The 27,207-nt window shown below is 40.0% G+C and overlaps 1 long non-coding RNA gene across 1 annotated transcript; it reads left to right on the top strand.

The window, feature by feature from the left end:
* Positions 1-5,794: 5,794 nt before the first annotated feature.
* LOC117664989 (uncharacterized) lies at positions 5,795-20,841 on the top strand. The gene is made up of 3 exons (XR_015734338.1): positions 5,795-5,949; positions 16,491-16,564; positions 20,570-20,841. It is a non-coding gene; the product is annotated as an uncharacterized LOC117664989 (long non-coding RNA).
* The last annotated feature ends 6,366 nt before the right edge of the window (positions 20,842-27,207 follow it).

Here is a 27,207-nt window from a genome sequence, read left to right on the forward strand (position 1 = left end):
AACGGAGGGGAGCCTCCTAGAAGATCCCCAGGGCTTACTCACCCCCCGCAGCAATAACAAAGCTGGAAACGTGCAGACAGCCAAACTAATGAAAGAGGACCACACCGCTCGTATAATTGGGTAATCAGAGGAAATTGGAAAATGCAAATTTTGGAGAATTCTTCAGCCAAATTGCCAGAGCCAAGGACAAAACCAGTCTCTTGTTTGATTGAGTGAATGAACTGGAGCTTAGCCAAGCAAGGGAGGAGTGGCCAAGGACGTTTCTTAAAGAAACATTCACCCGTCTGGCAATCAAGCTGAGGAACTCCCCCAAGATTTGGATTCTCCAAGCAGCGCACTGGAGAACATTGTGAGTCCATTCAGAGGGAAGATAATGAGATCCCAGACTAGAACTTCAACCACAATAGACTTTATCATCAAGTACATTAACTAAATCGAAGTTTGGCTTGGGGTTTGGTGCATCAATGTAAATTGTTCTCCTGTAGTTTTTTGTTTGCAGATTTATTCTTTTTAAGATTAGAAAAGACTAAAGATTTATCGAAGAGTGGATTTATCAAATTGTGAATACAGACAATCAAAATGATTTAAGTCAAAATATCAAAGATTTGTCAAGTTACAGAAGAAAATAATATCTGTATCTCCAATATCTCAGAGGCTGCCACAAAGAAGAGGGAGTATTCTCCAAACTGAGGGCAGGACAAGAAGCAATGGGTGGAAACAAATCAAGGAAAGAAGCAACCTAGAACTAAGGAGAAATTTCCTGAAGTTAGAACAATTAATCAGTGGAACAACTTGCCTCCAGAAGTGTGAATGCTCCAACACTTTGGAGCACATTGTAAGCCGCCCTGAGTCTTCGGAGAAGGGCGGCATATAAATCAAAATTAAAAAAAAAAAAACTGGAAGAAGATGAAGATTTTAAAGAAGATATTGGATAACCATTTGTCTGAAGTGGTGTAGTATTTCCTGCCTAGGCAGGGTTTTTTTTTCTTTTTTTATTATTTTATTTTATTTTATTTTATTTCGTTAAGCATGTATTTTATGACAGATACAAGTGTAAACCTAATTATAAATACATGAAAAGGATACAAATAAAAGAAAACATTAGGACAGGGAAGGTAGGCACACTGGTCCGCTTATGCACACTCCTTACAGACCTCTTAGGAACGGGGTGAGATCTACAGTAGACAGTCTAAGGTTAAAGTTTTGGGGATTTGGGGAAGAAACCACAGAGTCAGAAACCACATTCCAGACGTTGACAACTCTGTTACTGAAGTCGTATTTTCTGCAGTCTAGTTTGGATCGGTTTACCATGAGTTTGTATTGTATTGTATTGTATTGTACCAGAAGACCTCCAAGGTCCCAAATCTGTTATTCTGTTATCTGTAGCTCAGGATTGAACTGTGGAGTCCCTGATGTTCTCTGAGATTGGTCGTTTGCGTGCAGATGTTGCAATACCCAACTAGGCAACATCATCAGTGTTAGTGGGATGGGGTTTACTCCCTGTTTATATGAAGTGCTTGCCATGCTAGTGTTGGTGGAGGTATGGTTTTCTTTCTCCTTGGTAGATCCTTGTATAAAAAGATCCTTGTATATAGACCCACACTCGATAATGATGATGATAGCTATTACTCAGCTGATTGGTCCTATGAAGTAATGAGGGATAAAGCTTTATGCTTTTTATACAACGTGATGGGATAGAAAAGGGTCTGCTTATGGCAACTTTTATATGCAGCTAATAAAAATTTTGAGGCCTTTGAACTGTGGGGCTGGAGAAGATTCCTGCAAGTCCCTTGGACTGCAAGGCAATCAAATCAGGGGTGCTATTCAGCAGGTTCCGACAGGTTCTGGAGAACCAGTAGCAGAAATTTTAAGTAGTTTGGATAACCGGCAAATACCACCTCTGGCTGGACCCAGAGCGGGGTGGAAATGGAGATTTTGCAATATCCTTCCCCCAGAAGTGGGGAGGGAATGGAGATTTTGTAGTATCCTTCCCCTGCCACGCCCACCAAACCGCACCATGCCCACCAAGCCACACCCACAGAACCAGTAGTAAAGAAATTTGAATTCCGCCACTGAATCAAACCGGTCAGTCATAGAGGAGATCAACCCTTTAGAAGGTCAGATCAACCTCTTTAGAAGGTCAGATCCTGAAGATGAAATTCAAATACTTTGGCCACCTAATGAGAAGGAAGGACTCACTGGAGAAGAGCCTAATGCTGGGAATGATTGAGGGCAAAAGAAGGGGACGACAGAGAATGAGGTGGCTGGATGGAGTCACTGAAGCAGTCGGTGTGAGCTTAAATGGACTCCAGGGGATGGTAGAGGACAAGAACGCCTGGAGGAACATTGTCCATGGGGTCGCGATAGGTTGGACATGACTTCTCAACTAACAACAACAATAATTTATGGCTCTCTGACACATCAGTTGCTGATGAGAGAAAGACAGTGCTGTGTGAATGAGGCAGAAAATGGGTTTTGTCAAGATATGTTTGGGCAATGCTTGTTGACATGCTGAGTTCTGTTATGCACCCAGTTGTAAACCAGAACAATTTTATAGAAAATAACTGTGCTGTATTTGATCGGTGAGAGCTATCTAGTTTTATTTCCTTGGCAAATAGCTTAGTTGCAGTATATAGAAGTTATTCCTTAAACATCATAGGAATGAACAGTGAAATGTAGTTTGTATTCTGATAGTTTGTCATGTACATTCCAGGGAAAGTTAACTACTAAAAGTTTAACAATTTCAATCCAGATTTCTGGACTTTGGTTATTCTGTTAAAACTTTGCTCACAAACAGTTGAAAAAAAATGTGTGTATTTTAAAAGAATGTAAAAACTAAGCATACCCTTATTACATTATGTGCTAAAAATTACCTCAATACAATTTGGAGTTTGCATTAAATCTGGTTAATTAAACTTCCTGTAAATTATCATTAAAGCTCTCCAGGATGCAGAGGAAATATGCAGCAGTCGTGCCTGAGTCCACTTCATAATTCCAACAGATTTGACTCTTGCCCATTAATGTTTGACTATGAAAAGCAACCCAATAACAATAATAGTAATAATAGTAATAATAGTAATAGTAATAATAATAATAATAATAATAATAATAATAATAATAATAATAATAATAATAATAGTAGTAGTAGTAGTAGTACAATACAGATTATGTACAGCAACCCAAAAAGACTTAGGCTTTGGTAAACACTATATAATTGCCAAAACCTCACCCTCTAAATCTCATAAATGGCTCAAAGCATTTTTTTCTGCTTTCCTCATCAGCCATCAGCCTTATCCAGACTTCCCCATCAGCTTTAATTAGGGCCAGCCATCTCATTCCGTATTTTTGAATTTATTAAATTTAATTAATTTATATTTACCAAATTTACCAAAACTAAAGCAAGGGGAATGGGACCTTTAAATAATATACATATCTTAAATATAATTCAACAATCACAGATGGTGATCTAATATACAGATCCGGTTTGCAGATCACATTGTCATTGTTATGTATTGTATATTTATTTATTTATTTATTTATTTTATGTGATTTGTATGCCGCCCTATCTCCGTAGACTCAGAGTGGCTCACAACACTATATGGTGTATAGTTGTCAATTGAAGTTCTCATTCTGGTCCTCTATTGGAGCAGTAAAATACTCTCTCCTAATTGGTTGTTGGCTGATCGGTTTCATATAAAAGGAGCCAGGGAGGGTGGTTGCCTCACAGGCAGTATTGAATAAAGAACTGTAGGAAATAGCTCAGGCCTCACCTCCATTCTTCATCCAGAACATAACAGTCATAAATTTGTTTTTTCATATTTTATCAAATAATTCATATATATATTAAGTTAGAAACAATGGTCCATAAACCAGTTTGTACCACACGCTATGCCATAATGAATGTTGGGCATGTATAATAAAATATATTTGTAACTGAAAGTTGACTAAATACATTTTAATCCATATATAGAATTAGTTGTTCACACACACACACACACACACACACACACACACACACACACGATTTGCCTTAACTTACTTCAAATGTATACCTCCTGAAATTACTTACACATGTAATAAAACTACTTAATTATTACGATATATTTACAGTTGTTCGATTTTTACAGATTAACATAGTTGAAAGGCACTTTGTATTGTAGGTCATCTAGTCCAACCTCCCACCCAAGCAGGAAACTCTACACCATTTCTGACAAATGGCAATCAGTCTCTTCTTGAAAGCTTCCAGTGATGAAGCTCCTACAACTTCTGAAGGCAAACTGTTCCATGGGTTGATTGTTCTCACTGTCAGAAAATTTCTCCTTATTTCTAGGTTGAATCTCTCCTTGATCAGTTTCCATCCATTATTCCTTGTCTGGTCTTCAGGTGCTTTGGAAAATAGATTGACCCCCTCCTCTCTGTGATAGCCCCTCAACCTGTACCACTGCAAATTACTTCCTGATGATGGATATACTTCCAATATGAAGTTATCTGGGGGAGAGATGTAATCTCCATTTCAAGGTTAGCAAACAGCTTGAGGTTCAGCAGCAGCTTAAATAATTTGTCAATGATTGCTTCAGTGACAAATAGAACATAATTTGGAAAGTATATTTGATGTTATTAAGTATAAGAATGAATTAAAGATGAATAACTGAATGCATTCAATCTTGCAAAGACAAAAGGAAAATAGGAATATAAAAGCAAAAAAACTGGCTAGTATAATCCTTGATTAGAAGCTCAAGTAGACTAAATCAGGCATGTCTTTTCCTTATTTGGTAAAAGAACAAGAGCTGCTCAGCTATTCCATCCCCTTCAAGAAAATGTCAGGCAGATCCTGCTGCACAAACATCAACGGAACCCGTTTATTATGCTTGTTTCTCCTACCCCCTGCTACTGCTAGAGCAGCTAAACCAAAAATATACATTCTTTTTTTTTTTTCAATCCTGCATTCCTTCTCCTTTCACCCCCTTCCTAGGAAGGATATGCAAGCCATTCAAGATCTAACACAATCCTTAATTCACTACCCATACAATTATTCTTATTTTTACTATACTACCATTTGATCTTCTTTAAGCTTTCTTACTTTCTAAATATTCACAGAGCCTCTCTAGAGGTTGTAGCTCTGTATCAGCCCCATACTGATTATTCTTACAGTATTCAAATTTAGGTCATTTGCTCACCAAAATTATTCACCCCACAGTGCTTTTCAGGAACCCAAAACTTTATTTTAAATAAAATAAACATTTTTTGGGGAAAAGTACCAGCTCCATCACCTGCATGTAGCCTTAGTTCTTAGAAAACAATTAATAGTTGCAGCTCAGTCTTAGAAACAGAGAACTTAGTTCTCACATCATAAGGTACAAAATTATTTATATAGTTTGAATATTGTAATATTAGGTAGGTAGAACACTAAGAGAAGACAGAAAGTTTATTTATTAGCTGTTGATTGAGAAAAATACTATTAACAGATTTCCTTAAATCTTTTCAAGCAAGCAGCAGCAGAAATGTAAGTACTTATTAATGAAAGCTTAAATGCAATTCTTTTAAATGAAAAGGTTCTAAAAGAATTATCTTAATTGCAAAAAACATATGTGTTGGAGCATTTAAGAATCATATGTGATCATATTTATACGATATAATAATACATATTGTTTTTACTGAATTTTCTATTTTGTTTTATTTTATAAAAGACTGGCAGATCGGAAAGCAGGGTTTGACAGTCTCATTCTCTTCTCCGAGTCTGACTCTTCTGCAAATGGTGTCATAAAAAACATCTCTTTGTTTTGCAGAAATGATAAGTTGCAATCTATTGCCTATGAGGAATAATAAATGCCACATCTAGGGATGCTGATATGAAAGAGTAAAGATCAATCTTCATATTCACTACTAAATTGCCAGTATGGAATTTTTACTGAGAGAGACCAAAACTGAAGGAAATTGCTAAACTGCAAGGTATCTTAACAATGCTATTATTTCAGATATGAGAGAAAAACATGTGATCACTGCTACCTTGCAAAGGTTTAGTACTTAGCCAAAAAAAAAAAAAATGTCCAGAAACATCTGGAATATTTGTAGTTAATATTTTGGCATTAGAATTATTATAAATATGATAACAAATAAATATTAATTATAATACTTTAATTATTACTAAGGCAGTTCTTCTAATTTCCATGAATGCATTTTAAGATTATTTGAGGATATTTGAAACAAATGCACCAGTTCTGGAAAGAACAACATCCAGAATCAGAAATAACAGAACAGAGGCTAGCAGATCAACGTCGATTTATAATACGAAATAAAGTATTCACAGAAGCAGAATTGGAAGAACTGCAAAGGTTCACCCAGGGCAAAGAAATCAAAGCCTTGCCAGAAGTAATTCAGAATGTATTCTGCAAACCAGGGAGAGTTGGTAGTAGAGGAATCCAGCAGAGATATACACTTGTTTTCATTTAGAAACCGGACACCGTCTCCTCTGCCTCAGGAAGAATGATGAAAGCATTAAAAGAATTTATTTATTTATTTATTTATTTATTTATTTATTTATTTATTTATTTATTTATTTATTTATTTAAATTTATATACCGCCCTTCTCCCTGAGGACTCAGGGCGGTATACAGCCAGAATTAAAAAACATAAAATCCTAATATTAAAAAACAATTAAAATATATATAAATTTGGCCCAAAATTAAAAATACAAACCAATTAAAACATTTAAAATTTCTTCTTAAACCAGCCGGGCTTGCTGGAAAAAGTGGGTTTTAAGGGCACGGCGGAAGGCACTAAGGTCTTGGATTCTCCTTATCTCTGGGGGCAACTGATTCCAGAGGGTAGGTGCCCCCACAGAGAAGGCCCTCCCCCTGGGGGTCAGCACCCTACATTGATTGGCTGATGGCACCCTGAGGAGGCCCTCTCTGTGGGAGCGCACGGGACGATGGGAGGTCGTCGGTAGCAGCAGGCGGTCTCGAAGATAGCTAGGCCCGATGCCATGGAGCGCTTTAAAGGTGATAACCAGCACCTTGAAGCGCACCCGGAAGACCACTGGGAGCCAGTGCAGCTCGCGCAGGAGCGGTGTTACATGGGAGCGCCATGCTGTTCCCATCACTACCCACGCTGCTGCATTCTGGACCAGTTGGAGCCTCCGGGTGCTCTTCAAGGGGAGCCCCATGTAGAGAGCATTGCAGTAGTGAAGGCGAGAGGTGACGAGGGCATGAGTGACTGTACACAGGGAATCCCGATCAAGAAAGGGCCGCAACTGGTGAATCAGGCGAACCTGACAAAAGGTCCCCCTGGTTACAGCTGTCAGATGTTCCTCCAAGGACAGCTGCCTATCCAGGAGGACTCCCAGATTGCGAGCCCTTTCTGTGGGGGCCAAAGAGTCGCCCCCAATAGTCAGTGATGGAGTCAACTGACTATATCGGGATGCCGGGAGCCACAGCCACTCAGTCTTGGAAGGGTTGAGCTTGAGCCTGTTCCTCCCCATCCAGATCCGCACAGCCTCCAGGCACTGGGACATCACTTCAAGGGCATCATTGGGGTGGCCTGGGGTGGAGATGTACAGCTGGGTGTCATCAGCGTACTGGTGGTATCTCACCCTGAAGCCACGGATATCTCGCCCAGTGGCTTTACATAAATGTTGAACAGAAGCGGCGAGAGGACCAATCCCTGCGGCACTCCACAGATGAGAGGCCTCGGGGTCAACCTCTGCCCCCCTGCCAACACAAACTGCGACCGGTCGGAGAGAAAGGAGGAGAACCACCGCAACACGGTGCCTCCCACCCCAACTCTTCCAGCCGGTGCAGCATGATACCATGGTCGATGGTATCAAAAGCCGCTGAGAGATCTAACAGGACCGGAACAGAGGAGCAACCCCTGTCCCGAGCCCTCCAGAGATCATCAACCAATGCGACCAATGTCGTTTCCGTGCTGTGCCCAGACCTGACACCTGACTGGAATGGATCTAGATAAGATGTTTCCTCCAGGAATTGTGGGAACTGTCGCGCGACCACACTCTCCACAACCTTCGCCATGAAGCGAAGGTTGGAGACAGGACGGTAGTTGGCCAATATTGCCGGATCCAGGGACGACTTCTTGAGGAGAGGCCTCACCACCGTCTCCTTCAAGGCAGCGGGGAAGTGGCCCTCACTCAGTGAAGCGTTGATAACACCCTGGAGCCAGCCTCGTGTAACCTCCCAGGAAGCCAGTACCAATCAGGAGGGACACGGGTCCAGTAAACATGTGGCCGCACTAAGTCTCCCCAATATCCTGTCCACATCATCGGGAGTCACAGCGTCAAACTCCTCCCAGATAACATTCTCATGACTATTCCTCGTCACTCTGCCCTGATCTACCCAGTCAGAGTCCAAATCCCCCCGGATCTGAGCGATTTTGTCATACAGGTGTTGTCCAAAATCCTCCGCCCTGCCTTCCAAGGGATCCTCCCGCACTCCCGGATGGAGCAGGGAGCGGGTCACCCTAAACAGGGCAGCCGGACGATTCCCTGATGACGCAATAGAGGTGGAAAAGTAATTAAACTTTGCCGTCTTTATCGCCACTAGGTAGGTCTTAATATGTGACCTTACCAGTGTTCGATCAGATTCAGCGAGACTGGCCCTCCAACCGCTCTCCAGGTGTCTTTTCCGGCGCTTCATTTCCCTCAGCTCCTCGGTGAACCAAGGAGCCGCACGGGATCGGCACCGGGTCAGAGGCCGCAAAGGCACGACTCGGTCCAAGGCCCCACCAGCCGCCCGATCCCAGGTGGCTACCAGGTCCTCGGCCGAGTCATGTGCTAGAACCTCAGGAAATGGCCCAGGCTCCATCTGGAACCTCTCAGGATCCATCAGGCGCCTGGGGCGGATCCATCTAATTGGATCCACCTCCCTGTGGCGGGGGGCAGCGGTTCGAAGATGTAGGTGAAGGAGTGAGTGGTCTGTCCATGACAAGGGTTCCATGTCTATATCCCCAATAACAAGACCACTCAACCACTGGCCAGAGACAAAAATCAGGTCCAGAGTGTGACCTCCCCTGTGAGTAGGGCCATGAACTAACTGGGTCAGGTCCATGGCCATCATGGAAGCCATGAACTCCTGAGCCGTTTCACCAACTGATGGCAAGTTGAAATCACCCATGACTAAAAGCCTGGGTGTATCTTCTGCCACCGTGGCTATCACGTCGAGTAGCTCAGGTAGGGCTGTTGCCACGCGGCAGGGAGCCAGGTACGTAAGCAACAAGCCCATCTGAACCCCATGACCCCACCTCACAAGGAGGGACTCACATCCGGCTATCTGAGGCACAGTGGTCTCCCTCGGACCCAGATCCTCGTTAATAATAACCGCCACCCCCCGCCCCTCCCCTGGGTCCTCGGCTGATGGAATGCTCTGAAGCCTGGTGAAACAAAGAATAACTGAGCATCTAGAACAGCACAAAAACATCAGAATAAGACTGCCTGCATTAAAGCTTCTTCCAAAGAAATAGCTAGCACAAGCATTAAAAGCTGCAAATACTGCAATATCAAGTATAAGCACCAATTCACTGCACGAAACAAATCCACTAAAGTACAGTACAGCTGCAGTTATAACTGAATACCTGGGATGCAAAATCAATAGGAAAGAGTAAAACTAAACAGCGCACCACAAAAATGGAAGATTAGATTGGAAAATAAGATCAGCAAGTTAAGATCAGATGCAAGCAAGCTAAGACAGATGAAAGAAAAGAAGCTGAAGAACAAAAAGACCAAATAATACATAATCAAGAAAGATTACTTAGAAACAAGAAAGGTCAAGGAAGCACTGGATTCTAAGATTACTTAGAAACAAGAAAGGTCAAGGAAGCACTGGAAATAATAAAGCAGCAAATAACAATATAGCCAAGAAGATAGTAGGTACAAACTTTGAATTGCAAATCTGAAAAGGAAGAAACAGTGCAGTTCTGGATGCAGATATGGGATAACCCAAAGGAATACAACAAGGATGCCGCTTGGTTAAAAGAGGTGGCTAAGAATAAAAAAGAAGTTGAAATGAAAGAACTAGTAATAACAGCAGAAATGGTAAGAGAAAGAGCAAGAAAGATCAAGAATTGGTCAGCACCAGGTGAAGATGAACTGCATGGTTTTTGGTTGAAAAATCTAACTGGTCTCTATCCACTCACTGCCAAGCTGTTTAACAACATACTACAAGGAGGTGAAATTGAAGAGTGGCTAATATCTAGGAAAACCCACCTGATAATGAAAGATCCAGCAAAAGGGGGAAGCACCAGGCAACTCCAGTTACCTGCTTACCAACAACTTTCAGATTGTTAACTGGTATGGTAGCTGATGCAGTCCAACAGCATCTAGTTGAAAACAATCTCTTTCCACCTGAGCAGAAAGGTAACTGCCCCAATAGCAGAGGAACAAAAGATCAACTCCTAATTGACAAAATAATTTAGGAAAAGTGATAGAGAAGGAAAACCAACCTGAATGTAGCATGGATTGACTGCAAAAAAGGCATTTGACTCTCTGCCATATAATTGGAAAATCAAGTGTTTAGAAATTACAGGAGTCGGTAGAAACATCAGAAGCTTTGTGCAAAGATTGAAGGCATAATGAAGGACACAGTTGCTGGTCAATGGTGAGAGATTGGGAGAAGTTACTATCAAGGTCAATGGTGAGAGATTGGGAGAAATTACTATCAAGAGAGGAATATTTCAAGGAGATTCACTATCACCACTACTATTTGTCATTGCACTGTTTCCTCTGCCAACAGTACTGAATAACTCAGGCCATGGCTATCAAACATCAAAAACATCTACCAGACTATCCCACCTCCTTTACATGGACGATCTAAAGCTGTATGGAAAAACTCCATCTGAAATAGAAGAGCTGCTTAGCACTGTCTGTATATATAGCCAAGATATTGCAATGGAGTCTGACAAATGTGACACATTCACTATCAAACAAGGAAAAATAATGAAAACTGAAGGAATCAAGATACTCCATGAAAATAACATTAAGAGTTTGAATGAAGATGAGTACTATAAATACCTAGGTATCAGTGGTGAAATCCAATTTTTTTTACTACTGATTCTATGGGCATCACTTGGTGGGTGTGGTAGGAGAAGGATACTGCAAAATCTCCATTTCCACCCCCTCCAGGGGAAGGATACTGCAAAATCTCCATTCCCACCCCCTCCAGGGGAAGGATACTGCAAAATCTCTATCCCCACCCCACTCCAGGGGAAGGATACTGCAAAATCTCCATTCCCATCCCACTCCAGGGGAGGGATACTGCAAAATCTCCGTTCCTTCCCCACTCTGGAGCCAGCCAGAGGTGGTATTTGCCGGTTCTCCGAACTACTTAAAATTTCCGCTACCAGTTCTCCAGAACCTGTCGGAACCTGCTGGATTTCACCCCTGCTGGGTATCCTTTAAGCTGACACCATCAAGCACACTGAAATCAAGAAAAAGGTTAGAGGTGAATACATCAAGAGAGTGAAGAAGATCTTAAAGTCCAAACTCAATGGAGAAAATACCATCAAGGCAATCAACACTTGGGCAATTCCAGTCATTAGATACAAAGCAGGAATAATGAATTGGACTCAAGCAGAGCTAAAAGCAATGGATAGGAAGATCAAAAAAATAATGACAATGATGCCCTTTATCCTCGCAGAAACATTGACAGATTCTACCTACCAAAGCAAATAGGTGAGTGTGGAATGTTGCAAGTACATCAGATGGTTGAAGAAGAAAAAGGGGCTTTGGAAGAATACCAGAAGGACAATGAAGAAGATGCACTGAAGTTAGTATGCCAGGAAGGCTTGCTGACTACTGGAGAGATCAAGCTGCCCTATAAGAAAAACCAAATGAAGAACAGAAGCACTACATTAAAAAAAAAGTAGCAGGGAAAGCAGATAATAACAAGACCTGGCAAAGGCTAAGAGCAAGAAAGTTAAAGAAAGAGACAGTGGAATTAATTCTAGCTGCACAAGGACCAAACCTTAAGGATAAATCTTCCAGGGGGACTCACTTCCGCCACTTCTGTTCAACATCACATTAATTCCACAGACAATAATCTTACAAAACACAAAACTGGGATACCAAATCTCAAGCCAACATGGCAAGATAAACCATCTACTATATATGAATGACTTAAAAATGTATGCAAAAAGCCCCACTGAACTTAAATCAATACTCAACACATTTCAACTATTAAGCAGGGACTTCAAAATGAATTTTGGACTTGAAAAATGTGCTATATTATCCATGCAGTGAGGAAAAATGGAAAAAAATAGAAAGAATAGAACTGGGAAATGGAAGCATCGTGAAAGCATTAGCAAAGGATAACGGTTACAAATACCTAGGCATATTGGAAGCAGATAACATCTGCTGAAATGGAAAAGTCAAAGAGTCAATGCAAAAGGAATACATTAGGAGGGTCCGCAAAATATTAAAATCAAACCTGAATGCTGGAAACATAATTAAAACCATTAATACATGGGTAGTTCCAGTGATATGCTACCCAGCTGGAATCATCAACTGGACTTTGGCTGAACTGGAAAACTTGGACCGGAAAACGTGCAAACTTTTGAATATGTACCATGCTTTACATCTACAAAGTGACATCGACAGGTTGTACCTGCCAAGAAGAATAGGGGGCAGAGGGCTATTGCAAATCCATCAAACTGTAGAAGAAGAAAAACGAAGTTTGAATGATTATATGAATCAAAGCACAGAAAGATTGCTGCAGGCTGTGAAAATGGAGAACATTATAAAAACAACAGAAACAAAAGCAGAATATAAGGAAAAACAGTTGGATGACAGATTAAATGGAGAAAAAAACCAAAGCTTTACATAGACAGCACTTGAAAAACATTGAAGGAAAATGTGATAACAACTTGACATGGGCATGGCTTTTACCATAGCCATGATGGACAAACAGGTTTAAAAATAGCTTCTACCCATGGGCTGTCAGACTCCTAAACACAATATAGCACCACAAACAGATTAATATGACGAATTTCACTGGTGCCAGTGTAGTGTGTACTATGTATATACCTTGATATAAGATCAGATACCAGAGTAATATACATGTTGCACAGAATATGACGTACATACGGAAACATGTGACTAGTTTTTTTTTCCTGACTACTTGTGTAGGGATTATTCTTTGTATTGTTCATGTTGTCTTGTATTCTTGTATGGACTGCACCAGTAGAGGCTAAACCAATTTTGTTGTATACATGATGTACAATGACAATAAAGGCTTTGAACTTTGAACTTTAAGATGGGAACCATCAAGAAAGAAACAGAAGGTTTAATACTTTCTGCTTAAGAACAAGCACTACAAACTAATGCCATGAAAGCGAAGATACAAAAAACCACTGACAATCCAAACTGCCAACTTTGCAATGACAAAGTTGAAACTGTTTCACATTTAATATGTGAGTGCAGCAAAATCACACAAACTGATTACAAAGCTAGACATGACCGAGTTGCTAAATTAATCCACTGGCATTATGTAAAAAATACAACTTACCTGTATCCAAAAAGTCATGGGAACGTAAAGTGGAAAAAGTTATTGAAAATGAGAAGGTAAAGATCTTGTGGGACTTTCGAATACAGATGGATTGTCATTTGGAACACAACATGCCAGATATCACAGTTGTCGAAAAGCGAAGTGTACAGTTTATTGATATCGCTGTAACAGGAGATGCCAGAAACAAAGAAAAAGAATTGGGAAAAATTACGAAATATTGCATCTGGCCATCAAAACTACGCAATTATGGATGAAACATGTAACAGTGATACCCAATGTCACTGGGGCACTTGGTACTATGTCCAAGAATTTTATAAATACATCAATAAATTACAGATTCCTGCAATAACACCAACGGAACTGCAAACAACTGCACTACTCGGAACATCATACATCTTAAGAAAGTACTTGGTTGATACCTAGGATGCTGGCAGCAACCCGTATCAACCATCAGCGCCAGTCAATGATATTTGTGATACATTTTTAAATGTTCAGTTGACTGAGTTTCATGTTTAATGAATAAAAGATAATAATAACAACAACAACAATAATAGCCTCTGCTGAAGGAAGTGAATAAAGGAAAGCTCTTGAAAACAACAAGATTGAAAGCAGAATATTGAAAGGAAACAACTGAGCTTCTATGTGGATAAAGAAGCCTATGCACAGTCAATACCTGAAAGACATTGAAAGAAAGGTAGACACAAAGGTAACATGGAGCTGATTGAGATCAGGAGTGCAGAAGAAAGAAACTGAAGGCTTCATTTTGGCTGCCCAAGAACAAGCTTTGCAGACCAATTCCATGAAAGCAAATGTCAGCAACAAAAGCAAAGGTCACTTAGTTCAATTAAACAATGTATTAAAGATCTGGAAATCCAACAAGTGTCAGACCTCCCCCAATCTGATCCCTTAGGAAAGAAAAGCCTTAGATTCCATTTGGTTAAAGCAAAGAGTTCTTTTACAAAGAGTATTGGTTGCAGTAAAGTCAAGCCAGCTCTGAAATTACCACGCTTGCAGGATACAAAAATAAGGTGTAGGGTTTGCCCCCATCCCATCCCTCCCCCCTTGACCAGTCCATTTCCAGCCAACCAGAACTTGCCAAGATGTTTTGAGAACTCTGAGGTGTTGGGGGGTGTTCTGCATATTTCTCAGGGTGCCTGGGCATGGGATGCTGGTACAAACAGGTTCCAGCTATTCTGGTCCTTCTCACCTGTCATTCCCCCTCCCAAATTCCTATCATGTACACACAAAGCTTTATTGCCCTTTCATCTTTTCCCCCATTTTTCGCTTTCCTCCTCCCCCTCCCTTCTTCTTTTTATGGCAAGATGCCATAAAAAGGATGCCTTGTGAGGCCCCAAGCCAAGCCAGGCAGATCTGACAACAAGATTGGGCTGCTCTTCCCAAGAATGTTTATTTGAGCAGTCAAACTCTCCCTTTTAAAGCAGCAAGATATTTATATCAAATAACAAATCTGAACGGCATTAACTTTGGCACACTGCAATGCAATTTCCATGGCAGGGCCAATACAAAAAAATACCATGAGTTTATTCTGTGCCCTTGTGGTCAAGCGGCTATTGAAATTATAGCTCACATCCTGCTATACTGCATTTTCTGTAAGGACTCATGGACTCAATTTGTAACACCTTACCTAATAAAATATCTACAGTAGATATCTCTTGGCCAAGCCATTGTTTCAGTACTCTTGAACAGGAATCTGTGATTGGTATAGAGAGAATTATGGCTTGATATACTGTATTTAGAATATCATAGATCACGTAATATCAATCTGAAATATATCTTCGTCTTCAAATGTTAGCAGTGGTATTAAAGGCCACTCCATCCCACTCCCTTATTCAGTTACCATTCAAATATGCTATTACATTTGGAAAAGTAGTTAAATTAAATGTAGCATTTTAATTCTACAACTGGACTATAATTCTAACTCTACCTATGTTAACTTCAATGAAAACCACAGTTTAAGTTTCACGGGAAATTGCTATAGTATTTTTTATTTGGTTTCTTGAAAGAAGAAACCAAGTATATTGGAAAAGTACAATACATAAGCCATTAATATCTGTTTAGACTGAGCAACTTTGGCTTATAGACCACAATAAGAGCATTTCAAGTAAATTAAAACACTACACACATTATTTTACTTTATCCTCAATGGATATTGTTGAAATTTACTGCAAGTTCTCACAGCAGATAAATTGTTAGACTGAATAGAACATTCTGAGCTTGCAACATTATGAATTCAAAACACAGTGCATACCTCTAGCATGTTCTGAAAAAGAAGAAAAGAAGAAAAGTGAGGAACATTTTCAGGGAGGCCTTGAGGGATTAGCAAATGGTGTTTTGTTGAATTAATTAATTAATTAATTAATTAATTAATTAATTGGTTCAATTTATATGCCGCCCTTCCCCGGAGACTCAGGGCCGCTTACAATGCGTTAAGCAATAGCCTTCATACTTTTGTATATACCTGCTTAGTAGGGCTTTTGCCCCCCCCCCAAGCGGTGTTCTTTTTTATACAAAGTCAACTTATTGCCCCCACAATCCGGGTCCTCATTTTACCTACCTCGAAAGGATGGAAGGCTGAGTCAACCTTGAGCCTGGTGAGATTTGAACTTGCAGTAATTGCAGGCAGCTGGTGCTACTTAACAGCACTTTAGTCTGCTGCGCCACCAAGGCTCTTTATTCTGGTTATGTTCCCCTGGCTGCCATTTTGTAAATGAATAAGACCTCAGTAGCTATTTTACCAAAGACCTACAGTAAGTTTTCAAAATTTCAGAAGCGTTCTGTGATTGAAAAGGGTTAACGAAGTCTCTGCCAAAAAATAAAAATGCCATTGTTTGTGATGGGCTATCATTCATCATCTTCGTTGTTATTGTTTTAAATAGTTTTAAATGGGAAAAGTAAGTGTGCTCAGTTTTGTTTTGTGGGTGTTTTCATACTTGTTTTGTTCCATCATCTTTTTGTTCATTATAGGTGAAAGATCTCAATTAAATTTCATCTGATTTCAAAAGACGGAGAACACTTATGGAACAGAACCAAAATAAATGGTATAGGAAATATATGTTACATAAATAATGTTGCAGGAAATAGGGAACATATATCTTTAAGAGTATTTTTTTATATGTTATTTCATGGTTATGAAAGACATAAATTAAAAGGATTCAAGACCACAGAAAGTTTTAAGAGCTAGAATCAGGTAGCAGAAGCAGATTTGGAAAGTCCATATAAGGATTTAAGAAAATGTCCTGCATGATTGTTACAAGTAGTAGGGTTCATGCAGAAAATGGAATGTTGGTACTTTAAAGCAATTTCCGTAAACATTTGGTTATTTACAGATAATACTACAGTATATTAAAGCTACAGGAAAATAATTGCATTGGAAAACAATAGCAAAAATTGATAAGTGGTCCTAATAGTATTTTGCTTGACCAGAGTTAGACTTCATGTTGGAATCGTGATCGGAGATGCCGTCTCTCTATAAATACTGGTGGGGAGGTGGGGAGTGCTGGCTTTGTTGTTGTAAGCGGGTTGGTTGGCTTTGTTGTTACATCTTGATTAGTTGATGGAGTTGATGTTTGCAGATTAGTCGGCTGTTTCGTGACATCCTGTGTGGGCGAAGTCCTGGCTGTGTGCCCATTAGTCTTTTGTGTTATAACGACCTGGGTAATGGGTTGTGTGGTAGCATCCTGAGCTCTAGTATTGTGACATCCTGAGTTCTGTGATGTATTGTCTTGAGCAAATGGCTGTGATGCAACATCCTGGGCTTTGGTTTGGCTCCGAGTCTGAGGTCTTGTTATGTGCTCATGGCATGTGTTAGTTTGCCCTGTGTGGGGAGCGCAGCAGCTGACGATGCCGCCGTGGTCTGGCCTCTGGACGGTGGCTGCACGTCGTCCATGGGATGGAACTGGGTCTGAATCTGATGAGGATGATTGGTGGTAGCGTCATGTGCCATCCTGGGTCTGGTGTCAATGCTTGTGGCTGGGGCTCATTTGTTGACCAGGGCTAGTTTCCAGATGTCTGGTAGGCGGGAGGTATCATCACGTTTATTCATGTTATGGGGGTGTTTCTCTATTTCGATGGCTTCCATAATTATTCTCTTGTTGAAGTGTTCAGTTTTGGAGATTTATTTGGTTCCTTCAAAATCAATTTCATGTCCTGTTGTTTCAAGGTGCAGGAAAAGGGAGGAAGTTTTTTCTTCTTTTCTGACTGCGTTCTTGTGTTCTGTGATGCGTGCATTTATTCTCCTATTGGTTTGTCCAATGTATGTGGCTGGGCAGATTTTGCATGATACTTCATAGACTCCTTGGTTTTCTAGCTGGATCTTGTCTTTGAGGTTTCTTAAGATGTTGGCTATTTTTTGGTCAGGGCAGAAGGTTGTCTTGATGTTGTGTTTGTGGAAAATTTTGCTGATTTTATCTGTGGTGCCTTTGATGTAAGGGAGGAGGGTGATGCCATTGTCTTGTTCTGTGTCTCGGTTCTTGGGGGGTGTCTCCCTTTGGATTAGGTTGGTAATTGTGTTTTTTTGGATCCATTAGAGATTAATACGTTTGTGAGAATGTGTAATTCAGTTTTCAGGTGGTCTTTGTCGGCTAGGCGTTTGGTTCTGGAGATGAGAGTCTTGGCTACAGAGTTGATCTGTGCAGGATTGTGATGTGATTGAGCGTTTAAGTAGTGGTTTGTGTGTGTTTTTTTCCCGGTAGATGGTGCATCCTAGGGAGCTGTTAGGTTTTCTGTAACTAGGACGTCCAGAAAGGAAAATTGGTTGTTAGCTTCTATTTCCATAGTAAATTGTATTTTGGGGTGTAGGTTGTTGAGATGTGTGAGGAAGTTGTCCAGTTTTTTCTTTCCATGTGGCCAAATTATGAAAGTGTCATCTACATATCTGAGCCAGAGTTTGGGTTTATGTTCAGATTTATCTAAAGCGTTAGTTTCAAAGTGTTCCATGTATAGGTTTGCGATGACGGGTGAGAGGGGTCATCCCATAGATGCTCCTTCTATCTGTTTGTATCTTTGTCCATTGTGGATGAAGTATGTGTTGGTTAGGCAGTGGTTGGTCAGATCTAGGATGTGCTTAGGGCGGTTGTATTTGTTTTGGATAGCTGTCAAGGCTTCTTTTATAGGCACTTGGGTGAAGAGGGATATGACATCGAAACTCACAACTGGGCCCCTGGGTTGTAGGTTTTGTTTATTGTTTCTATGAAGTGGAATGAGTTTTGTACATGTGAGGTGATGGATTCTGCGTAGGGCTGAAATTGTTTGGCAAGAAATTTGGCAAGATTCTGTAGAGGTGAGCTATGGAGCTGACTATGGGTCTGAGTGGTGTTCCTTCTTTGTGTATCTTGGGGAGGCCATAGAGCTTGGGGCATCTGGATGATTTCTCTCTGGGGATGGTTCTTTGCTGGATCTCTTCACTGATAGGAGAGGCTTTTATTTTGGATTTGGTGGTTTTTTTCCAGGTAGGTGGTGGGATCTGTGTTTAGAGGTTTGTAAGCGGGGTCTTGGAGTAGGTTGGATAGTCAGATGTGTTCATCACCACTGTGGCATTACCTTTGTCTGCTGGGAGAATGATTATGTTATTGTCTTTCCTCAAGTTGTTAAGTGCTTTTTGTTCTTCTTTGTGTAAGTTGCTTCTGGGTGGATTGCTGGGGCAGAGGACATTGGTGACTTCAAGTCTGATTTTATTGGCTTCATCTGGGTTGATTTTGGTTAGGCTAGCTTCAACTCCGCATATGATGTTTTCAGTGGGGATGCGACTGCAAAGTTGAATCCTTTAGAAAGGACATTGGTTTCTGCTATGGTGAGGGTCCTGTCTGATATGTTATGTACTGTTTGTTTCATGAGTTGCTGTGGAGGGGGGTTGGGCTTCTGGTGTTTTTCTAGTCTGTGCAGTTTGTTGGTGTGTGTGTCTGTCTCGTGGGAGGTTTCTGTTTCAGCTCTCCAGAGGGCTAGTTGTTTGGATTTGTCCCAGAGTGCTGGGTGGATTTTGTTACTGAGTTTGAGGTGAAGAGTGAGTAGGTCTCTGTTGGTTTGGTCTAGTAGGATCTTTTCTGTGGAGTTCGTTTCTGATTAGGGTTAATTCAGTTCTTTTCAGGATCCTTTTGGTGGCCAAGGTTTTAGAATGGAATTTTAGTTGGAAGCATATGGGGATTACGTTTTTGTCTCGGCAGTTGCGTAGGAATGTGAGGTCACGTAAGATGGTAGCTCTTTGGACTTTGAGTTTCTCATTGGTCCTGGTCAGCAGGAAGGTTTCCTCCCTGTAGAGGTAAGATATTTGTTTTTGTAGATTTTCACGGGTACAGGTATGCAAGTCTTGGCGTATTCAGGTCTTTTCCCATGTAAGATTGAGAGTATCTTGGTGACGTTTCGATGAGGTCCCACTCGTCATCTTCAGGCTGATGTCTTCGGCTTCATGCTTGTGCGAGCAAAGCGTGATCAGAGCTGCCATCTCTCTATAAATACTGGTGGGGAGGTGTGGGGTGTTGGCTTTGTTGCTGTGAGCGGGTTGGTTGCCTGTGTTGTTACATCTTGATGAGTTTGCAGATTAGTCATATGTTTCATAACATCCTGTGTGAATTAGGTCCTTAATGTTTGCCCATTAGTCTTTTGCGTTTTAACGACCTGGGTAATGGGCTGTGTGTTGACATCCTGAGTTCTAATGTTGTAATATCCTGAGTTTTTTGATGTAATGTCCTGAGAAGATGGCTGTGATGCCACATCCTGGGCTTTGGTTTGGCTCCGAGTTTGAGGTCTTGCCATGTGTTCATGGCCTGTGTCAGTTTGCTTTGAGTGGGGATCAGAGAGGGGGGGTGCAGCAGCTGGTAATGCCGCCGTGGTCTGGCTTCTGGATGGTGGTTGTATTTCGTCTATGGAATAGATAGACGAAATACAATCACCATCCAGAAGTGTTCTATATATAGAAGTAGTTACCAGAATGAACAAATAAAATATTTGCTGTTAAGTGTACTTCGAAAATTTAAAAAATTGGACCTACCTCTGCCCTTACAATTAAACATTTTTTTGATTAGAACTCTGTTGCTCTATTTTTGGTGCAGCAACAGGAAACAGGACATCTGAACACCCCAGTTAAGGACATCAAGCAAACAAGACATAAGTGACATGGTCCAAAGTTCTAGTGTTGGACATAAGTCAAAGCAGATGTTTTCATTCCTTTTCTTCTGAGTACATTGACCTGTTTCCAGAAGATGCGCCTACGTCTATGAACATCTGTGTTTGCATTTAAACACAGGTTAAAAGAAAGTACTTTGTTTACAACCTAACAGTTTGTATCTAGTGCTCCAGGCCAAGTAAATAATACACCAAGGACAATTTGTGCTCATTTGTCATTTCTTGGAAGTCTGGGTTTAAGCTTATCTCCAAAATTTAAGTTTACTCTATGAAAGAGATGATACAAAGAACAGGGCTGCACTACAAATGAAGAGAAAATGTGAAAATTTAATTTGAAAAGCAAGATGACAATAATGCTTTATGATTTCAATACAATATATTGTTGCCTAGATTTCTGACCTACAACCAGTGATTGATTCCACTCAATCAAGTGACATTGGAAGCTATCAAAACACCAAGTGGCCAGGATACCCACCTAACCAAAGGGTAATATACAACTGCTGAAAAAACAAGCGAAATAAACAGATGTGGTGGAGATATAGAAAGTAACAAGAGGAGAAGCAAACATAGCATGAGAAAAATAAAATCTAGTTTAGAAAGTGTATGCTTGCTAACAGAAGTGCCTTAGAAAGGCTTCAATCTATTTTCCCCCATAACTATGTTTTGCTATGTTCCTGTTTAAGTATTGGAATATATTTCATCATTGTTATTTGCTTTTTTTCTCAAGGCTTAGTGCCAGTATAGGAATTACCATATCAGCAATGCCACAATACTGATAGGCACCTTCTCTGTGCAAAGAGTCATATTGTAATAGACAATGATACAAAGTGAACAGCACTGTGTCATGTATATGCAGTGATGGGATTCAGCCAGTTCGCACCACTTCGGGAGAATCAGTTGTTAACTTTCTGAGCAGTTTGGCAAACTGGTTGTTGGAAGAAATCATTAGAGCAGAGAACCGGTTGTTAAATTACCTGAATCCCACCACTGTGTATATGGCATGGACAGGATTTAAAAAACAATGAAGACATTGCAGACACTGTTGGACGAAGGGATTAATTTAACTTGGTTACAATATAATCAATTACAATTGAGATGGAAAGAGGACCAAAAAACTGGTATTATGTTGCATGAGGAAGAATTGGTTAGACATATAAGAGAGAAAGGTCCAATGCATATCAAGAGGCTTTATAATGTTTTGCTAGAAAGGGACTCAGAAACTGAATTAGTTAAAGATTGTATGATTAAGTGGGCACAAAATTTTGAAGAACCAGTGATGTTGGAAACATGGGAAAAAATTTGGGTTCAGAATGTTAAATTTACACAGTCGCAGAACCTGAGGGAAAATTTATATAAAATGTTTTATAGATGGCATTTAGATCCCAAAAAGTTGTCATGTATGTACCCTAATGTTCAGCCAAAATGTTGGAGATGTGAATGTTTGGATGCTACGTATTATCATGTTTGGTGGACCTGTAGGAAAGTTAAGGCTTTTTGGATAAAAATTTGGTGGGTCATGCAGAATGTTTTGAAGAAAAAAATTCAATTCTCTCCACAATTGTTTTTATTGGGTATAGTTAAGGGTTTTACATTGGGTGAAACAAAATTGATATTGTATATGATAACAGCAGCAAGATTGTTGATAGGTAAATACTGGAAGAATGAAGCTTTGCCCACTATCGAGGAATGGACTTTGAAGATGGCCAGTTTTGCAGAGATGGCGAAGATTTCAGCATATTTAAAAGATTGTTCACAAGAGACTTATGAATGGGAATGGAAAAGGTGGATAGAATATGTTCAGAACAAATATCAAACTAGAAAGTATCAAATAGCTTTTATTTGAAAATAATGTATTGGAAATATTTTAATGTAATGAGGTAAAGAGAAAAATTATACAGGGGAGGGAGGGGTTCAAGTTTATATATAAGTGTTATATTAAGGGTTTTTTATGAGTATGAGTATATTATAGGGAAGTCTGGGGGGAGGGTTAGGGAGGGTTAGGGAGGTTGGGAAGTCTGGGGGGGAGGTGGGGGGGGAAAAGGGGTGAAAATGTAATTGTAAAACTTTTGCAATAAAAAAAAACAACTTTCTGAGGTGGAGACAGTTTTTAGAAGCTAGATAAAATTTATGCAAGATATTTCTTTTAGCTTTTATATGATTCTATTTAAAAATGGCAGGAAAGCCAGTTGTTCATTTTCAGCAGAAGTGGTGAAGGGTTCACTGGGGGCATCAAAACAGCATGGGAAACTTTTCAAACTGCATGTCTACTTCTTCCAGGCAGCGATGAACCTATTGGAGCCTTGTTTTCTTAATCTTGAATTGATGCTGTTTATGAGATACCGTATTTTTTGGTCTATAAGATGCACCCCAAAAAAGTGGGTGGAAATATCTGTGCGTCTTATAGAGCAAATATTGCCAAAGCCCTGCCAGCCATTTTCGGCCTCCACACGCCCCGTTTTTGGCCCATTCCAATGATAGGCAGCAGTGGTGATCGGCAGTGATAGCCGGCGGCAATCGGCAGCGATAGATGGCAGTGGGCGCCCCCGCTGCCTGGGACAGATAAAAAATGGGACATGCAGAGACCAAAAATGAGGTGTGTTGCACGGAGGCCAAAATGGGGCACATGGAGGCCGAAAATGGGGCATGCTGAAGCGTCAATGGTGGCGGCACCATTGGGCAGCGTTGATCCCCACAGCCTGAAACATCTGATTGGCGGTATTCCAGGAGGCCGATCCAACCACGAATCAGCTGCTCATGCTAAATCAGGCTGCAATAACGTGCTGAAGCTGACCAGGCTGTTTGCTGCAAGGACGCTAGAATACCAATGGATGCTGGGAGGCAGAGGCAGATTTTTTTTTCTTATTTTCCTCCCCAAAAGCTAGGTGTGTTTTATGGTCTGGAGTGTCTAATACAGTGGTGTGTTCCTCCCGGTTACGCCCGGTTATGCCCGGTTACGCCGAGCTGGTAGCGGTGACGATATGATGTCACCGAACTGGTTCTGCCCCCACCGCCCCCACCCCCATGTTATTCTTACCTTTTATTTGGCCCCACCCCCCAATCTATTGCTGCCTCTTGAGTCCCAGCTGATGGGCAATAAGGAAAAAAACTGTTTAAACTCTTGCCGCGGGGCTTCAATGGGCAGCCCTAGAGCTGATCAGTGGTAAAAGGCAGTTTGGTGGTAGACCGGTGTCTCCAAAAACAAATGAGTAGACCGGTGTCTGCAAAAACAAATGGATAGACCAGTGCCTGCAAAAATACATGAGTAGACCAGTGTCTGCAAAAATAAATGGGTAGACCAGTGCCTGCAAAAATAAATGAGTAGATCAGTACAGCTCTGCAAGCAGTTTAAAGCCTGGTAGACCAGTACTCTGCTAAATCCTAAAGAATTGTCACATGACCATCAAGCCATGCCCACAAAATAAGCCACGCCCACAGAACCGATAGTAAAAAAATTTAGAACCCACCCCTGGTCTAATAGTGCAAAAATACGGTATATCATTTCAGAGCACCGAAATGACCTTAAAGAAATAATAAAAATAATAATAACAATAACAACAACAACATTTAATACTCGCTGCTCAAGAACAAGCACTACAAACTAATGCCATTAAAGTGAAGATACAAAAAAACATTGACAATCCAAACTGCCAACTTTGCAACAACGAAGTTGAAACTGTTTCATACTTAACATGTGAGTGCAGCAAAATCGCACAAACTGATTACAAAGCTAGACATGATTGAGTTGCTAAATTAGTCCACTGGTCTAATGGTGATCCCATTGCGAACTGGTAGTAAAGGTAAGTAGAACCCACCCATGGTATATAAATTTTATTAAGGCCACTGGCTGATAAAATACTACAGAGAATTAAAATAAAATACAACATAAAAGACAATTTTTGAAATGAATGTCATATTAATAGTTCCTAAAAGTTAATGAAGTAATTTTTTTGTAGAAAGCAATGGCAGCTGAAAGAAATTAGGAAATTCTCCTAGAAATATTAAGGCTTCTGTCCAATGTAAGGTGCAAATGAAATCATTATCTATCTCATACCTTGGGATATTACTGTTAGTAGGCAAAATTTAAGGAATGAGTACAAGTTGCGAAAGAAATAATGTTTAACAAATACATAGCTTGAGTTTCAGGTTTCTCCAAATCTCTAGAGCAGGTTCCCTTCACGTTGTTGTTCTATATTCCCTCCAAAATTTAAAGACAGAGAATTTAAAGTGGGCTAAAGAAATGGCCTGCAGTGTATTGGGCAAATAATATTGAATGATAATTGGCCAGTGTAAAAACAATTTCTATTTGTAAGTTTTATAAATGTTTCTATTAGTTTTTTGCTTTCTAGAAAGAGAATAGATCAAGAAAGAAAATTGATCAGGCAGGGATTTGTTAATAAAGTGGATTTTAAGACAAAAGTAAAGCCGACATATGTGATCCCTTGATTCCAGGAAAATCAATTCTATTTCTAAACAAAGTGCTGAATTCAAGAAGAAGCAAGGTAGAAATAGCACTCTTAGGAGTGCTATTAGGAATTTTGACTAAATTAATGTAAGGGTAGTAAGTGATATATACACATACCTGGGAGCCATGTAACATCTGGGAAAGATATTTAACTTTAAAGAGATGTGCCGGCTACATATACTATATGCTCTTGCCTTTTTGATATAAGTTGGGTGTAGAAGTTAAAACTCTAGGCTAGAAAGTGAGAGGCCATGAGTTCGTCTTGGCTAATGCTTCAGCCATTAAAGCCAGTTCGCTTTGAGCTAGACACTGTTTCTCAGCCTTATCCACCTCATAGAGTTGTCGTTGGGAAAACAGAAGGAAACTGTGTTGTATATATTTGCCACCTTGAGTTATTGTATAAATTGTATAAATAATAAAGGCTGGATACAAATAAATAAGTAAATAAATAAAACACACCTTAGCATGTTAGCATTATTGAAAATAAATTTCATTTGTTCATGAATTAAATATAAAATATTTGAAGACTGGAATCTGGTCTGAAAGATTTTTTTTTAACTCTAGCATTTCAATCTGGGAAGATCTTTTCTAAAAACAATTTATTTTGAATCGCTGAAGCACTGTCGGATAAAAATAAAAAACAATTGGGATCTTGAAAGTAATGGAATATTAAATTCAAAGATTTTCTTAATCTTTGACATCTGTTAATTGTAATTAGCATTCACTATTTTGTTTTACCAGAGACTACAAAAGTTAAGATAAAACGAGTATAAGTAGTCTTCGACTAAGTAAACAATTCATTTGGTGACCTTTTGAAGTTACAACAGCACTGAAAAAAGTGATTTATGACCATTATTCCCCCTTTCAACTGTTGTTGCATCCTTGTGGTCTTGTGATTAAAATTCAGATACTTGGCAACTAACTCATATTTATTGCACTGTCATGTGATCACCTTTTCCCACCTTCTGACAAGCAAAATCAATGGGGAAGCTAGATTCACTTAACAACCTTGTTACTAACTTTATAATTTCAGTGATTCACTTAACAACTATTGCAAGAAAAGTCATAAAATGGAACAAAATTCACTGAACAAATGTTTTGCTTAGCAACAGAAATTTGGGGGCCAAGTGAGGTCATAAATTGAAGACTATGTGTAAAAAGAAATGAAGCTGCTTTAAGTGTTTGATTTGATATCCTTATGATAAAAATAGAATTAAACTATAGTGACAGCCAATGCACCAAACTGTAATAGACCATGTTTCTATAACCATAGGAATCTGAATGTTTGCTAAGATTCCTTAAAAACAGCTAGTCTATAGTTGTATATTAATTCATTCACATTTTCATCATCAGATTCATCTGATTTGCAGTTGGAGAGGGAAGTGCATATATTTCAATACTCTTCAAAAGAATAAGGGTAATTTAAATATCAATGGATTATACCAAATGTTCATGTATACTTATCTCAATTTACTAGGAATTCAGTAAGTAAAATAAATGAACTTGAACCCATATGCTACTAAACTTTCCTTTGTGTTTGTAATGGGACATCATAGAGCAATAATTTTGAACCAAGGACTCATTACTCCAGTGTAACTGAAATTGCAAGGATCTTCACACCAATTACCGTATTTTTCTGAGTATAAGATGCACCTTTCCCCCCTCCTAAAAGGAGATGAAAATTTAGGTGCGTCTTATACACCAAATGTAGCCCTGCCCACCCACTGACCCCCACCCTTTGGCCTCTGCCTTGCAGCAGTTGCCTCCTTGCAAGCAAACAGCAAGAAAAAACAGCTCCTTTCAACTTCAGCACAGGCTAATTAGCACAAGTTGATTGGATCGGCCTCCTGACTCTAAGCTGCTTTGCTCTCATCTGTTTTCCTCACCAAAAAAGGTAGGTGCGTCTTATACTCCGAAAAATACAGTATATTGCAAAGTTGTGCTCACTGCAGTGTCACCACAATTAGCTCAGGTCACTAGATTGTGATTTCCAATCCCACTCCCCAGAAACCCATAGATTGCATGATACAAGGGAAGATGGAAAGGCTATACCTCACCTTCTTTCTGCCTCCTTCTGGAGGGGAAACAGCACCAACTTATATT

This window comes from Pantherophis guttatus, chromosome 4, assembly GCF_059756535.1.
Source record: "Pantherophis guttatus breed Tessera chromosome 4, ASM5975653v1, whole genome shotgun sequence".
In the NCBI taxonomy this organism is placed as follows: Eukaryota; Metazoa; Chordata; class Lepidosauria; order Squamata; family Colubridae; genus Pantherophis; species Pantherophis guttatus.